This window comes from Bubalus kerabau, chromosome 4 (assembly GCF_029407905.1).
Source record: "Bubalus kerabau isolate K-KA32 ecotype Philippines breed swamp buffalo chromosome 4, PCC_UOA_SB_1v2, whole genome shotgun sequence".
NCBI lineage: Eukaryota > Metazoa > Chordata > Mammalia > Artiodactyla > Bovidae > Bubalus > Bubalus kerabau.
In genome coordinates, this window is record NC_073627.1 from 109,231,361 (window position 1) to 109,248,619 (window position 17,259).

The 17,259-nt window shown below is 40.7% G+C and overlaps 1 protein-coding gene across 9 annotated transcripts in view; it reads right to left on the reverse strand.

Annotated features, from left to right (window-relative positions):
• The window catches only part of KANK1 (KN motif and ankyrin repeat domains 1), a 215,124-nt gene that overhangs the window by 70,476 nt on the left and 127,389 nt on the right, over positions 1–17,259 (reverse strand). Inside the window, exon 3 of one of the 9 annotated variants that reach the window (XM_055578239.1) lies at positions 16,839–16,975. The exons of the other annotated variants lie outside the window; for them this stretch is intronic. The gene's annotated coding sequence lies outside the window, so the exon portion shown is untranslated. The remainder of the gene's footprint in view (positions 1–16,838; positions 16,976–17,259) is intronic. 9 annotated transcript variants of the gene reach the window in all.

Below are 17,259 nucleotides of genomic sequence, written 5' to 3' on the forward strand. Positions count from 1 at the left end.
CAGGGTGGGGGCGTTGGCATCTGCCATGGAGATTTCATTTAAAACTGGGAAATGGCTGAGAATCCCTGTTTCCTGCTGGTGTTCCATTCTACTGAGAGATGCTCTGGGTAACAGCAGTGTGGTGACAGCCTGGTGGGTCTCAGGTCACACCCAGGAGGAAGATCTTTGTCCTCTTGTCAGCAATGGGAACTGTGGACTCCTGGGGTTATTCCCACCAATTTCAAATGGGGAGAAGCCATAGATGCTCCTTTTAGTGCCAATTCAGAAGCCATCAATCACCTAACACTTCTGCCACATTCAGCTGGGAAATGCAACAGGCCAAGGGAAGCCGACTCCACGACAAGGACTTAAAACCCTTTCTCCTCATCTAAGGTCCTGCCTCTTCCTTCTTGAGCATCTCCATTCCCCCTTCTAAAAGACTCTGACAGCAATGTCTCAACTCCACCACGCTAGGAAAAGTACCAGAGCATGGAACCTGCCAGAGAAAAGGCTTCACCCCTCACCTAGGGCAGAAAGGTTGGGCTCAAGCCAGAAACAAACTGAAGCCATGTACCAAGAAGTCTGGCTCACAAAGTGTGCAATTTGGCAGCACTTTGGAGCCAAATGCCATCAGCTTCTGAAATGAGGGCCTTGGGGCATTACTGAACACTTAGGCTTCTGGGTGATAACACCAATTGGGCAGAGTCTGAGACAATGAGGTAGTGAGCGAGATCCTAAATTCAGAAAGAGAGGAAACAATGAGATCCAGACTTGGGGGATAAAAGACCCGATAGTATATGTCTATCACACTAAAGCAGAGTTAATTCACAAACATTAGTTTAGAAACAAAAGCAAAAATTTCAGGCTGTCAAGGGAAGAGAAAAGTTCATTAATGACACAATAGCTTTATTTTTAATTTAAAATGTCTGGAAACTGTGTTTTTCTTTGTTCTACACTATTTTTAAAAAAATGACGTTTGTGTTGATGGACATTTACATGTGTTGGTCAATATTTTCTAAGCCCCTTGCTACTCAAAGTGTGGTACCCAGGTCAAGAGCAGCAGCATCTATGTGACTTCTTTAAAAAAGTAGAATCTTGGATCCCACTGAAGACATACTGAATCAGAATTGGCATCCTAAGAAACAGCCCAGGTGATTTGTACACACACTGTGGTGGGAGAGGCACTGGCTTAGCCCTATTTTCCCCATCAGGCCTCATGCTTCTGAACAGGTTACCTTGTATCCCAAGGGACCCCCCGGGTGGCTCATAGCCTTGGCTGGTCACTGGAATTACTATCGAGGTCCAAGTACATGACTGGTAATTATGTGGTGATATGGTATTACATTATATGGTAATAATTATCCATGAAGTACTCTGTGGTTGGGGCCCAGGCAGAAGTATTTTTTAAGGCTCCCTTAGGCAATGCCAATGTGCTATGTTTGAGTCACTGGTCTATTTCAGTGGTTCTCAAAGTGTGGCCCCAGACCAGCTGTATTACCAGGGAACTTCACAGAAATGCACATTTCTTTCTTTCTACCCTCCTTCCAGCCCCCTGCTTTACTCACAGTCACACACACGCGTGCATGTACCAAGACTGTAACTGTCTTTACAGAAAGAGAACTCAATAAAACCTCAGAGTTCTCAAAAGGCAGCTGTTCTAGTGTCTCTTTTACACAATTTATTGAACACCTGAAATAAAAATGTTTTATAAAGATGGCATAAAAACCACTTAAAATGAGAATGAAGACAGACAGATACATGTCTAGGCGCTGAGGGGATCATAGGGTCAAACATGCAATGGATGGGGGAACCGTGGCTGAATGGTAGGTAAATTCTACTGTCCCCTGGTGATCTGCAGGGTGTTTACCTGATAGCAATGGTAGTTCCCCAAGTCTGGAAATGCAGCATCCCAACACTCCCCAGAGATTCTGCTTCAGTGAGTCTGGAATGGAGTTGAAATGTATATCCTTCACACACATCCAAGTGATTCTTGTTATCAGAAAAGGTTGGAAAACACACTGCCTTATAGACTCCCACTCCCTAGGTCACTGTTTCTCAAAGTGTGACCCTGGACCAGCCATGCCAGCATCACCTGGGAACAAGAAATACATATCCTTGGGCCCACCCCAGACCACTGAATCAGAAAGTCCCCAGGTGGGTCCAGTGGTCAGCATGTTCACAACTACTCCAGCTAATGTGAAAATCATGGCACCAGGCTATTTTCAAAACTGTAAAGTATTGTAAGTGGAAACTGCCTGCTCTTTTTCAGACACGTAGGTTTTGGTGAGAAGTTCTAGCCTCATCTTGGGCCCTGCCTGTTTCTTTCTCATGGAAGGGACTGTCTTCTTCCAAAGAACAGCATGAAAGAACGCACTGAAGACAGTCTTTGGTTGTCATCATAAATTATTCACCTGGACAGGAATAGAGCAGAGTGCACCGCCAGAATGAAAGCAGTTATGCTAGTGTGGTAGGAGATTTTAAAAATATCATAAAATTTCACTTTTATTGAAAAGACAATCCAACAGTAACAGGAAACAAAACAAGTGGCTAATGTGGTGAGATGGCCAGATCTTCCTAGTTCCTGTCCTTTCTTTCTCTCTTTCCAGACTGTTGTTCTATCAAGAAACATGTTTAACGTGTATATATGGAACTTAGAAAGATCGTTAACGATGACCCTATATGCGAGACAGCAAAAGAGACACAGATATAAAGAACAGACTTTTGGACGCTGTGGGAGAAGGCGAGGGTGGGATGATTTGAGAGAATAGCACGAAACATGTATATTACCATATGTGAAATAGATCATCAGTCCAAGTTCAGTACATGAAACAGGGCACTCAAAGCCAGTGCACTGGGACAACCCAGAGGGATGGGATGGGGAGGGAGGTGGGAGGGGGGTTCGGGATGTACATCCATGGCTGATTCATGTCAATGTATGGCAAAAACCACCACAATATTGTAAAGTAATTAGTCTCCAATTAAAATAATCAATTAATTAAAAAAAAAGAAACATGTTTAACACAAAGGTATGAAAACCAGTTCATAGTCTTACTGTGTTCAAATGCAAGAGAACTTACTTGAAAACGTTGAGAACACAAGATAACATTGACAATAAAGCGACAAGTCTCAGAGATCTTTTGGAACCCGTAAACCAAATGCAAAGTTTTATGGTTTCTAGCAAACCTACATTGCTCAAGAGAGAGGTTCTGAGGCTTTATGAGGCATCCCAAAGAGGCCGGGACCCAAGGAATGTCAGGAAGCCCCGAATTTCCATATATTTCACAGGACACAGATCTGGACAAAAGGTCTAACAAGTTAATGTCCTAAGTTACAAGAGAAAACTGATCCCCTTACCTGGAAACCTCTTTTCCTCTGGCCTTTAAAGCTGCTTGTGAGAACTGGGGACTCATCCACAACAGCAGAATTCGGGCATAAGCAAAATAGCAGCCCAAGACAGAGAGCCTGGGAACTGTGTCTTCATCTCGACTTGGCCTGGAAATACCTCCAGGGCTATGAGAAAGTTACTTATACACTCTAGACCTCCAGTTCTTCATAGCTGGACTTGGACAGCCCTACAGACACTTCCAGACCTGACAGACTTTCAGTAATTCTGTTCTAAATCCTGGCCCAAGGGGGCACATGAGGCTCCCCAGGGCCGATATTGCCAGACAGGGAAAGGCTGTAGGGGACCTTGTGCATAGGTCAGCAGGACAGGGATCTTGTCTCACAGGCCCCCACGGCCTCCAAAGTTCCTTCTGGAACAGTAATGGCCAAAGAACTCCTGTCAATCAACATCAAAGGGTTGCTGCAACAGCAGGGCTCTCATTTCTCCTCCAATTCAGTCCCAGAGTGGTTGCTTTTTTCTGCAACTTTCAAATTAAGTTATCTTCCCCCTCCTCAATGTAATAGTACTAAATTTCCAACAATAAAAGTTTAAGAGAGAAAGGGGGAAATCAGCTGTAATTTCATTACTATCAACATTTTGCTATATAGCTTCCCAGTTCTTCTCTGTGCTCACATACACATGGGTGTACTTAGGTATTTTTCTTCAAATATGTTATTTCATTTCTTTTAACATGATTCACATCTTTTACAGGTTCAGTTCAGTCGCTCAGTCATGTCCAACTCTTTACAATCCCATGGGCTGCACCACTCCAGGCCTCCTTGTTCATCACCAACTCCAGGAGTTTACTCAAACTCATGTCCATTGAGTCAGTGATGCCATCCAACCATCTCATCTTCTGTCATCCCCTTCTCCTCCCGCTTTCAATCATTCCCAGCATCAGGGTCTTTTCCAGTGAGTCAGCTCTTTGCATCAGGTAGCCAAAGTATTGGAGTTTCAGCTTCAACATCAGTCCTTCCAATGATTATTCAGGACAAATTTCCTTAAGGATTGACTAGTTGGATCTCCTTGTAGTCCAAGGGATTCTCAGGAGTCTTCTCCAATACCACAGTTCAAAAGCATCAATTCTTCGGTGCTCAGCTTTCTTTATAGTCCAACTCTCATATCCATACATGACTACTGGAAAAACCATAAGCCTTGCTAGACGGACCTTTGTTGGCAAAGTAATGTCTCTGCTTTTTAATATGCTGTCTAGGTTGGTCATAACTTTTCTCCCAAGGAGTAAAGGTCTTTTAATTTCATGGCTGCAGTCACCATCCACAGTGATTTTGAAGCCCCCCAAAATAAAGTCTGCAACTGTTTCCATTGTTTCTCCATCTATTTGCCATGATGTGACGGGACCAGATGCCATGATCTTAAGTTTTCTGAATGTTGAGCCCCAGGCCAACTTTTTCACTCTCCTCTTTCACTTTCATCAACAGGCTTTTTAGTTCCTCTTCACTTTCTGCCATAAGGGTGGTGTCATCTGCATATCTGAGGTTATTGATGTTTCTCCCGGCAATCTTGATTCCAGCTTGTGCTTCATCCAGCCCAGTGTTTCTCATGATGTCCTCTGCATATAAGTTAAATAAACAGGGTGACAATATACAGCCTTGACGTTCTCCTTTTCCTATTTGGAACCAGCCTGTTGTTCCATGTCCAGTTCTAACTGCTGTTTCCTGACCTGCATACAGATTTCTCAAGAGGCAGGTCAGGTGTTCTGGTATTCCCATCTCTTTCAGAATTTTCCACAGTTGCTGGTGATCCACACAGTCAAAGGCTTTGGCATAGTCAATAAAGCAGAAGTAGATGTTTTTCTGGAACTCTCTTGCTTTTTCAATGATCCAGTAGATGTTGGCAATTTGATCTCTGGTTCCTCGGCCTTTTCTAAATCCAGCTTGAACATCTGGAAGTTCACGGTTCACGTATTGCTGAAGCCTGGCTTGGAGAATTTTGAGAATTAATTTACTAGTGTGTGAGATGAGTGCAATTGTGCAGTAGTTAGAGTATTCTTTGGCACTGCCTTTCTTTGGGATTGGAATGAAAACTGACCTTTTCCAGTCCTGTGGCCATTGCTGAGTTTTCCAAATTTGCTGGCATATTGAGTGCAGCACTTTCACAGTATCCTCTTTTAGGATTTGAAATAGCTCAACTGGAATTCCATCACCTCCACTAGCTTTGTTCGTAGTGATGCTTTCTAAGTCCCACTTGACTTCGCATTCCAGGATGTCTGGTTCCAAGATTAATATCCTGGAGAAGGGAACAGCTACCCACTCCTGTATTCTGGCCCAGAGAATTCCAAGGACTGTATGGGGTCACAGAGTCAAAGACGACTAAGTAACTTACACACACACACACACACACACACACACCTATTAATATATCTCTTCTTTTGATACCTGCATAGCATCCTCTTTCATATTTATGCTATATTTTATTTGACCTTTATTTTTGAGTATTCAGATTCTAATTTTTTCATATTACAAACTCTTTAAGGAACATATTTTTACATACAGCTTTGTGTATTTATTCAATAATTTGCTGTGAATCAATTCCAAGAAGTGGATTTGTGAGAAGAAAAGAATGAGCCTGCACATTCTGATGGATAATGTCAGGCTGCCCTGCAGAAAGGTGCCAATTAAAACTCTCACCAGAACTCTGTGGGAGGGTCAATGAAACTGGACTCCATGCTGACCTAAGTTTATTGTTTCCAGTACAGCAACACACCCTCAAGTCAGTGTATTTAAAATCTCTCTGAACACAATTAATATGTTTTCACTAAGTTTGTATTTAATACAGCAATTTTAGTTGCTCAATATGGAATTGTATGTTCATTCTTTATCCTTGGCTCAGAGTGATTTATATTTAATAAAACTCAACACTGTCTCTGAGAGTAAACTTATAGAAAAAATGAATTCTTTCATCCAGAAGTCTGAGGATGAGAAATGCCTGATTACCACATGATATAGGGCTTGGTATGTAACCAATTAGTCAGAACAGAGATGAGAATAAATTCCAGACTTCTGTCCTAAGACTGAAGGGGTCATGATGTTGAGAGAACACAGTTACAGCTGGACCCAAAGTATCTTCTGGAACAAATACTCCTTCACCCTCTCAGAAGAGGTATCTAATGCACACACATCCCCAAAACAAATAACAGAGAGAATGCTGTTAAAGCAGAGAAGAAAGTTCTAGCTATTGCTGGAACAGTGAGACCAGATTCCTTAAATTACCATTATGGAGCAGAAATTTATACAACCAATTACAGGTTAACATAAAAAAACTTCTAAAGTTATGAAACAAAAGTAGACTTTTTAAAAGAAAGAGAACCAGGAATATGGGGGAAAATACAAAACTTATATGTACTAACAACATTTATTTTGGAGGTGAACTTACAAAAATAAAACCATAGTGTTAAAGACACATGTATATATTATATATAGTGTTGTATGATCATAAAACTCTTAGTTGCTATGCTTTACAATAGAAAGGGCTCTGAAAAAACCACCTAAATCCTTCTTTTGTAGAAGAAAGACATTTTGTAAATTGAAAGAAGTTAAATAGCCAGAATATAGTCAAACAAACTAGGCAGTAGAGGTCTGTGTCTTTATTTAGAGAAGTGAGGAATGGCAGAGTTGTGCTTTTTTTTTAAGGTTTCAAAGGTAGTTACTATTTTTTTAAGGTTTCAAAGGTGTTTACTATTTGTATTCTTTATTTGCTTTGCATTTGCTTTTAACCTAGCAAATTTGCAGTGAACTTGATCAAACTGCCATGCTTTGACGATCCTGGGATTGCATATACCAAAACAGTAAAGTATCCTCTTGATCTAGTTTTTAAAAATTGATGTATAGTTGATTTACAAGGTTGTGTTAGCTTCAGGTGTACTTTTTCAGATTCTTTTCTATTACAAGTTATCACAAGACATTGAATATAGTTCCCTGTGCTATATACACACACACACACACACACACACACACACACACACACACACACAGTAGGTCCTGCTGTCTATCTCCCCTTGACTTTAAAAAAAGTATTTATTTATTTATTTTTGGCTGTGCTGGATCTTTGGTGCTGCACAGGCTTTTTTTCTAGTTTTGGCGAGCGGGGCCTACTCTCTAGTTGTGGTGTGCGAGCTTCTCATTGTGGTGGTTTCTCTTGTTGCGGAGCACGGGCTCTAGGCTGCATGGACTTCAGCAGCTGCGGCATGTGGCTCAGTAGTTGTAGCTCCCAGACTCTAGAGCACAGGCTCAGTAGTTGTAGCACATGGGTTTAGCTGCTCTGTGGCATATGGGTTCTTCACAGATCAGGGATTGAACCTGTGTCTCTTGCATTGGCAGGTGGATTCTTTACCACTACCAAAGAAGCCCTTCCCTTGACCTTTATTTAAAAATTCATATTAATGCTGGCAGGAAGAGACAAGCAGTATTATTCCATTATAATAGGGATTGCAAGTAGACACACAAAGTGGCACCTTTCTCTTTGTAGAATTCTCTATTTTGGACCTTTTGCTCCAACTTTCACACTGTAAAAGGGGAGGAGGCTGTGGCAGAGAGGCTGCAACATGGGCCCATCCCTCTAAGCTGAATCTTTAATTCAGAGAGCCATACCGGTGGGGAAGGGGAGATAGACATGTTTTACAACCCCACTGGTTGGCTGCTGTGGGTGAATAATGGTCAAAAACTAGATCAATACCATCTTAATGCATATGTTCACACTGAAGTAAAAACCTTGAGGGGCCTTTAAAGGAATGTCAGCCTTCAAGCTCCAACAAGCCATACGTGAGTGAGAACCTTTCAAGTGCCAAAGCTGCTATTCTGAGTCTGGGTGAACAAACACACGCTCTAGTCTTAACAGCTCATTAGAACCCTGCTGTGATATGAACTGATAATCAGACACAATACAGTGACTTAAATCTCTAAGTTGCATTTCACAATATTACTGGACCAAGTCCACACTCTGAGATCAGTTGCTGCAGATCTTTACAATTCCACTAATTTTCGGGTGCCTTCCTCATTTTTTCTTATGCCTTGAGCCAAGGTGGCCATATAACATATGATCCAGATTAGAACATTTTTAAGAATGCTAAAATGATAAAGAGATGGGATGCTAGGACAACAGGCATAACCTAGGACTGTCTCAGGAAAACTGGAACATATAATATTCCTACCTGTAAAGAAGTAACAGAAACAAAAAGTGGGAAGGAAAGGAAAAACAATAAATAGAAACACTGGGTGACTGCTATAAAGACACTCTAGAAACCAACTACAAAATGGCATCTTACACATTTCTCACTGCCACAGGGTTCATTCAATACATCCTTATTAATAAGATATAGTAAAAATGCACTATGAGTGCTAACAAAGGCTGATAGTAATGTGTGATGTCAAAAGAAGCTATGTTATTTCCAATAACACTTCGCATAAACACCAATGAAATAATTTCTAGAATGCAAGGCTCCTAACAATACAATCTCTAAACACTCTCCTTGGAATGAATCACATTTGACATGCATTGTTTCTCTCACTTTACCCAGAGTCTCATAAGTGGGTTATCTAAATGGTTTCAGTATTAAAATTCTCCCAGCTTCTATTTTTAAACCAAACATGACAACAAACACGTCCACACTCTATAATTTTACAATGCTTTCACATGCATTATCTTAGCTAAGCTTTCAAATAGCTTTGTGAGATACCTTCTCCTGTAACAGATAAGAAAACTAAAGCTCTGAGAACTGAGCTGCATGCATGACTTACTGTGCAAGTGCAATGATTATGTTACCCTCGTTTTCTGAGCATCTGACATTCAAAGCCTAGGACAGCTGGTATTCTAAACTATTTTTAATTAACGAAAACTCCTTTTTTGAATGTATGAATAAATTCCATAAAAAAAGGAATTGGTCCATATTTATTCCTGCATCTATGATCTCACTTTATGACCCAGAGAAGGCAAATCTAGTATATATACAGAATTTTTAAAAGAATATGGGGATGTAAATAAAGATGAAAGGAACAAAGAATTTACTAAGTAGCTAATACATCTTAAAGGAGAAGGAATATACAGAAATGGTGATCTCTAATAGGTAGTAGATGAGCTTGGTGAAAGTGAAAGTTGTTCTGCTGCTGCTGCTAAGTCACCTCAGTGGTGTCCGACTCTGTGCGACCCTTTAGACGGCAGCCCACCAGGCTCCCCCTTCCCTGGGATTCTCCAGGCAAGAACACTGGAGTGGGTTGCCATTTCCTTCTCCAATTTATAAAAGTGAAAAGTCAAAGTGAAGTCACTCAGTCATGTCCGACTCTTAGCGACCCCATGGACTGCAGCCCACCAGGCTCCTCCATCCATGGGATTTTCCAGTGTCCAACTCTTTATGACCCCACGGACTATACAGTCCATGGAATTCTCCAGGCCATAATACTGGAGTGGGTAGCCTTTCCCTTCTCCAGGGAATCTTCCCAACCCAGGGATCAAACCCAGGTGTCCCACATTGCAGGTGGATTCTTTACCAGCTGAGCCAACAGGGAAGCCCAAGAATACTGGAGTGGTAGAATATCCCTTCTCTAGTGGATCTTCCCAACCCAGGAATTGAACTGGGGTCCCCTGCATTACAGGCAGATTCTTTAAATCCAGAAAGCTGAAATGTACTAGAGCAACTATGGATAACACTTTCCCCAAAATACCCACTGAAGGTCTTGGATTGGAGCTGGTGTTTCATGTCTCTGCTGTATATAAGTATGGCCAAAAGAAGTGAGGTCTTTCAGTGCCTTTACTATTTGTTCTTTTGAGTCAACAAGGAAAAAGTAGCTTGTAACAAATGAGACCCTGGCAAGAACTTTTCCTTCCAACACTTTCCTTTCAGTGTTTTTCCTCACTTGATACCATGGGTGCACACAACTATATTGAGTTTTCTCCTCAAAACCACTCCCTTAAAGCAAATTGGAATGATTTTTTTTTTTTAAAGTAGATGCATGTGTGTATGCTCAGTCATGTCTGACTCTTTGCTACTCCAAGAACTGTAAGACCTCCAGGTTCCTCTGATTTTCCAGGGAAGACTACTGGAGTGGGTTACTATTTCCTTCTCCAGGGAATCCTCTGACCCAGAGATCAAACCCGCATCTCCTACATTGGCAGGAGGGTTCATTACCACTGAGCCACCTGAAAGTCGTGTCTGACTCTATGTGACCCCAGGGACTGTAGCCTTCCAGGTTCCTCTGTCCATGGAATTCTCCAGGCAAGAATACTGGAGTGGGTTGCAATTCCCTCCTCCAGTGGATCTTCCCCACCCAGGGACTGAACCTGGGTCTCCTGCAGTGGCAGGCAGATTCTTTACCATCTGACCTACCAGGGAAGCCCCTGTGCCACTTGAGAAACCTTAAAAGAAATAGTGAGGATTAAATACACATTTAATGGAGAAAGATTATGGAAACTAAAACACTACACTTTTTTTTTCTGTAACTTTCATTAGTTTGAGATCTGGTCAGTGCTAAAGGTAGATAATTATCTTAATAGAGTAATTAAGTTTCATGGAAAGGCAGAGAAAAAAAAAACAAAGAGATATGAAGTGATAGTTCTTAAATTTCAGCTTCTGTAACTGTTTGTTTATCTTATTTCAATAATATAATAAAAGTACATAGCACACTTATAATACCAGTTCAGTTCAGTTCAGTCGCTCAGTCATGTCCCACTCTTTGCGACCCCATGAATCGCAGCACACCAGGCCTCCCTGTCCATCACCAACTCCCAGAGTTCACTCAGACTCACGTCCATCGAGTCAGTGATGCCATCCAGCCATCTCATCCTCTGTCGTCCCCTTCTCCTCCTGCCCCCAATCCCTCCCACCATCAGAGTCTTTTCCAATGAGTCAACTCTTAACATGAGGTGGCCAAAGTACTGGAGTTTCAGCTTTAGCATCATTCCTTCCAAAGAAATCCTAGGGCTGATCTCCTTTAGGATGGACTGGTTGGATCTCCTTGCAGTCCAAGGGACTCTCAAGAGTCTTCTCCAACACCACAGTTCAAAAGCATCAATTCTTCAGCACTCAGCCTTCTTCACAGTCCAACTCTCACATCCATACATGACCACTGGAAAAACCATAGCCTTGACTAGACGGACCTTTGTTGGCAAAGTAAAGTCTCTGCTTTTGAATATGCTATCTAGGTTGGTCATAACTTTCCTTCCAAGGAGTAAGCGTCTTTTAACTTCATGGCTGCAATCACTATCTGCAGTGATTTTGGAGCCCAGAAAAATACCAAGAAATATCATAAAATATCAGTATATAATGAGATATCTATCCAGAGCTTACTTGTCTAGCCACTCTGGAAAACTGGAAAACTAATGAGAACAGTTTCTGGAAAACTAATGAGAACAGAAAATAATCAAATAAATAAACTATAAGTAAAATAATATCTATGAACTTAGCTTATACAGAAATCCCAAAACCATGGCCAATTTACTCTTCTTTCATATGTTCTAAATGCCTTGGAAGAAAAGTTATGACCAACCTAGATAGCATATTCAAAAGAGACATTACTTTGCCAACAAAGGTCCGTCTAGTCAAGGCTATGGTTTCTCCAGTGGTCATGTATGGATGTGAGAGTTGGACTGTGAAGAAAGCTGAATGCCGAAGAATTGATGCTTTTGAACTGTGGTGTTGGAGAAGACTCTTGAGAGTCCCTTGGACTGCAAGGAGATCCAACTAGTCCATTCTGAAGAAGATCAGCCCTGGGATTTCTTTGGAGGGAATGATGCTGAAGCTGAAACTCCAGTACTTTGGCCACCTCATGCAAAGAGTTGACTCATTGGAAAAGACTCTGATGCTGGGAGGGATTGGGGGCAGGAGAGAAGGGGACAACAGAGGATGAGATGGCTGGATGGCATCACTGACTCGATGGATGTGAGTCTGAGTGAACTCCGGGAGTTGGTGATGGACAGGGAGGCCTGGCGTGCTGCGATTCATGGGGTCGCAAAGAGTCGGACATGACTGAGCGACTGAACTGAACTGAAAAATGAAATTTGGTTGTTTGGGAACCATATTCCCAGTAGAAGATCTGTACAGTCAAAGCTATTGTTTTTCCAGTATTCATGTATGGATGTGAGAGTTGGACTATGAAGAAGGTGGTGTGCCGAAGAACTGAAGCTCTCGAATTGTGGTGCTAGAGAAGACTCTTGAGAGTCTCTTGGACTGCAAGGAGATCAAACCAGTCAATCCTATAGGAAATCAACCCTAAATATTCATAGAAGGATTGCTGCTGAACTGAGGCTCCAATATTTTGGCTATCTGATGTGAAGAGCCAACTCACTGGAAAAGACCCTGATGCTAGGAAAGATGGAAAGCAAAAGAAAAAGGGGGCAGCAGAGGATGAGATGGGCAGATAGCATCACCGACTCAATGGACATGTATTTGAGCAAACTCTGGAAAATAGTGGAGGACAGAGGAGCCTGGTGTGCTGCAGTCTATGGCATGGCAAAGAGACAGACACGACTTAGCAACTGAACAACTCCCTAGTAGCCCTGGTCTGATTATAAAGTCATGGGGATTTCTTGAGAAAGTCGTAGTAACTCAAAGGCAAATTCCTACAGCAAGAGAAGAGAGTTTAAAATAATGTCTAAAAAGCTGAAATGTTGGAGCAAACATCCCTATAAGCTGTATGTTTCCTGGGGACAATAATCTTATTATAAGCATAGACCTAACTTTCTGTAAGAACCTTAAATTTTGTTCTATATATTGTTTAAGAAAGTCTGTAAGAAATGCTCTAAGTTCTTTGGCTATGTTTTTCTCTTTAAAAAAATTAAAGATATAATTCACATGCAGTAAAATTCACTCTGAAGTTTTAGTATACAGCTTTGCAAGTTTGGACAAACATGTGGTCACTTAATTCCCATCACAATCAAGATACAGGTTAGTTCTATGACCTGGACAAATTCCTCTATGCCCTTCTGTAGTTAATCCCTTCTTCACCCCTGTCCTCTGGCAACAACTTATCTGCTTTCCAGTTCCTATAGTTTTGGCTTTTCCAGAATGTCATATGAAGAGAATTGTGCATAACTTTTTAAAATGTCTGTAAGGATATAATCAATTTCATAAAATTTTCAAACCAAAATGGTTCAAGTGAGAGAGGGACAGAGAAGATATAATTTGAGGGACAAATTCAGAGCCACTGGGAATGCTCAGCTCTCCAGAATAGAATATTCTCTGGTGAAGGAGCACAACCTATATTTTTACCAAAATATTTTTAAAATAATGCCTGGGGATACTTGTATTTTCCAAAGGTGTGTGTAACTGCCTAGTTAGATACCCTACACAAACTTAGAAAGACATGAAAGTAAAACCAAAGGTCAAGCAATGACAGTATTAGATGCTGTTCTGCTCTGAACAGTTAGCTCCAGGAGTCTACCAGCATGCTTTTGGTTCTCTTGTTATCCTCATGTAGTCTAGACTAGTACTAAGCACACAGTAAACACTAACAAACGCTTGTTGGAAAAAAGCATTTAGTTTTGTGGCCAAGCCAGATCATTAAGGCCAAAAATTAATTTGTGATCAAATCACAAAATAATGCTTGCCCTTGTTTCAGTTACATAAACCAATGTGTATATTATTAGTTTTTAAACAATAGAGATTTCATTTCTTAATAATCAGTGAAATAAGAGAGGTCACATTTTTAACTTTAGGCCTAATTCTTAAACTCCTAAAAATTTCAGAGTAGTCCTTTTTACCCGGGTCAATGGTAATACTTTTCTGAAAACAGCAGTACATACATAAAAAGCATGGGTACCTACCATCTTAAATTGAAAGCACAGTGAGTACACATCAATTCAAAAATCTGTGCTTTGTTTAACTGCTTTCCCAGAAGACAATACATAACTCAGTCTGTTAGGTCAGGATTCACTCTACTTCTGTTACAGAAGTTAAAAAGACCAGTCTTACCACAGATACTGAATGGAGAAGAACCAATCCTGGTAAAGAATGATGCATTTTTTATGTAATGACACAGCAAAGACTGCACTAAAATATACATTTTCCCACATACAAAACAAATCAAAGCTAAACCTAGTTCATGTATGTTAAAAATCCTTTGCTATTAAACCCGATTATTATGGGAGAAATCTCCTAGAATCTGAAACAGAATTTTGCATGGACAATAAACAAAAAAATGTATTGCAAAATGATCTTATGCTGCAAAAGAAGCATTTAAAGAGTTAACTAATGTTGAAAGTTGTTTTTAAAATGATGAAGAGCAGATCTTAAAACAAGGTAATAGCTATTTTAAGGTAGTAGTTTTGAAAAGCCTGTGAAAGTTATGGACCTTTTAACCAGAAGATGCACATATGTACACACAGAGACACATCTAAATGAGATTTCAAACGGAGACGGAGGGCTGTCTCCCTACCCTCAACAGATCCAAAGTTCAAAACTTTTGTTTTAAAGTATAGTGAAAGTGGAAGTCATTCAGTCGTGTCCAACTCTTTGCGACCCCATGGACTATACAGTCCCTGGAATTCTCCAGGCCAGAATACTGAAGTGGGTAGCTTTTCCCTTCTCCAGGGGATCTTCCCAACCCAGGGATTGAACCCACGTCTCCTGCATTGCAGGCAGATTCTTTACCAGCTGAGCCACAAGGGAAGCCCCTTAAAGTATAAGATCTTTCCAAATTGTGATCTAACCAGACACTTTAAAATGACCATTACTTTGCTCTTTTTCTGTTTCCAAATAGGTTTTCCTCTTTTTTTCATTTTGTTTATAAAAAGGTTCATAACATATTAAACATGGAGCTATAAAGTAGAAGAAAAAAATGATAAATTTACTCAGTTGGAAATATACATTAGGTTTTCCCAGGTGGCTCAGTAATAAGTAAAGAACCTGCCTGCCAATGCAGGAGATGCAGGAGACATGGGTTCGATTCTTGGGTTTGGAATATTCCCTGGAGGATGAAATGGAAACTGACTCCAGTATTCTTGCCTGGGAAATCCCATGGACAGAGGAGCCTGGTGGTCTTTGGTCCATGGGGATGCAAAGAGTTGGACACGAGTCAGCTACTGAGCACAGCACACACAAACCCACATTAAAAAAATCTTCTACAACACTAGGGATACTTACCCTCATCATCACTCCAACACTGGGTTAGGAGAGGCAAAGGCTCCAAGGAAAGGTATAGAAATAAAACTCAAAATACTAAAAGGAAGTACTAATTTCTTCCATTGATAGTAGAAGCTAAATAGATGGAAGAGGAAAAAAAAGATGACAAGTACCTATTTACTGTGAATGACACAGAAAGAAATTAATTTGCCTTGAAATTCAATTACATTTCAAATGAGAATTACCTGTCACATAAATTCTTGTCTAGCTTGAATTTTTCTCCCTCTCAAAGATGGCAAATTCTATCAGCTGGTCACTCACGGAGCCACAAACCATCCCTCAGTTCTTGTGGCTGAGTGTGCCCATGAGACAGGAATTTGGGGTAGGAAATTTACAAAAGCACTGCTGAGATTAGCAAAAATCAAACACCTGTTCAAAAACCAGACCTGTCACTAAATTCCACTCTCCAATTTTCAGTTTGCTGAAATCTAAGTCAATTCACAAGTGTTACTGTAAAATTGCTTGTTTTTTAAGGTTTGAGAGGATAAGGAAATGAGTCTTCGCATGTTACCCTCAGAGTAGGCTGTTTTCTCCCACTACTTTTAAAAAGCACAGAGTGACACGAGGATGTCTCCTTCCAAGTTCCTTAGGTGCAAAACCATTTGCTTTAAAATTCTTTGGGATTCTGTACACCCTGTACATTGCTTTGTTTATGTGTTTATGATAGTGGTGGTGATGATCTTATTAGCTGTTTCACAGAACAATCCCTGTTTGGAAAAGGCAGAAAGAATACTAACAAAAAGAGAGGATTATCAAGATGCATGCTCTTCTTTACATCCAATAACCAAAGTAAACATGTGATAAGGTGGATTTTAGTGCAGGAAACAACAGTTAGGTAAAGGACTTTCACTTGTTTATCTGATAAAAACAGAGTAAATACACACAAGCCCAGACTACCTCTAACCATGCTGCACACAGCTAACTGCATTAATTATCACTTTCATGGGGAAATCACATTTCTTACAGATGAATTTCTCACCACTGCAGGTCTTTCCCCCACATAGGGAAAATGTTTTCCAGGTTTGGAGTATCACTGATGGTAAATGAAAATTTGATTTGGGCTAACAACATGGCTCTTGCCTACATCTATTTAAAAACTGACAATAAAATGGAGCACTCTCTTTCAAAATTTCACTGCAACCTAGGCAGACATTTAAAAATGTTGATGTGTGTTCTAAAAAGGTTTTCCATTCAAACAGACTTCATCTGCCTGAGCAGTTAGGAAACGCTGAATACTCAAGAGTCTAATACTTTACAAAGCATAAGATTTGGGATGAGAGATTCGGGGTTCCCTAACTCAGGTGTGGAATTATTCTAAAATAAAGCTATGTACAATGAAGACTTTACCTAGAGCCTGAGACAGGCAGGCAGGTGTGTGTGCACGCATACATACACACACACAGGAAGGCAGAAGGGAATGGCACTGCTTGGTAAAATCATCCAAGATCAGCAGATGGAAAGAAGATGGGCTCTTGAGAAACTTACTGCAAATGATAAGAATGAGAGAAAATTAAAATGGAGACACATATTCAAGTAAAATATAGTGGAATATAATCCTAGACAAAGTAAAAGCTCAGCTTGCAAACACCTGATGAAGCCTGGTGAAACAACCTGTTTAGCATCAGATCTCTGAGGGAAAAGTACATCTTTTAGAGTGTTTCTATGGCTGAGCCTGGTGGGCTATAGTCCATGGGGTCACAAAGAGTAGGACACAACTTAGCAACTGAGCACACACATGGGACTCCTTTAGGAATGTAGGACTTACATG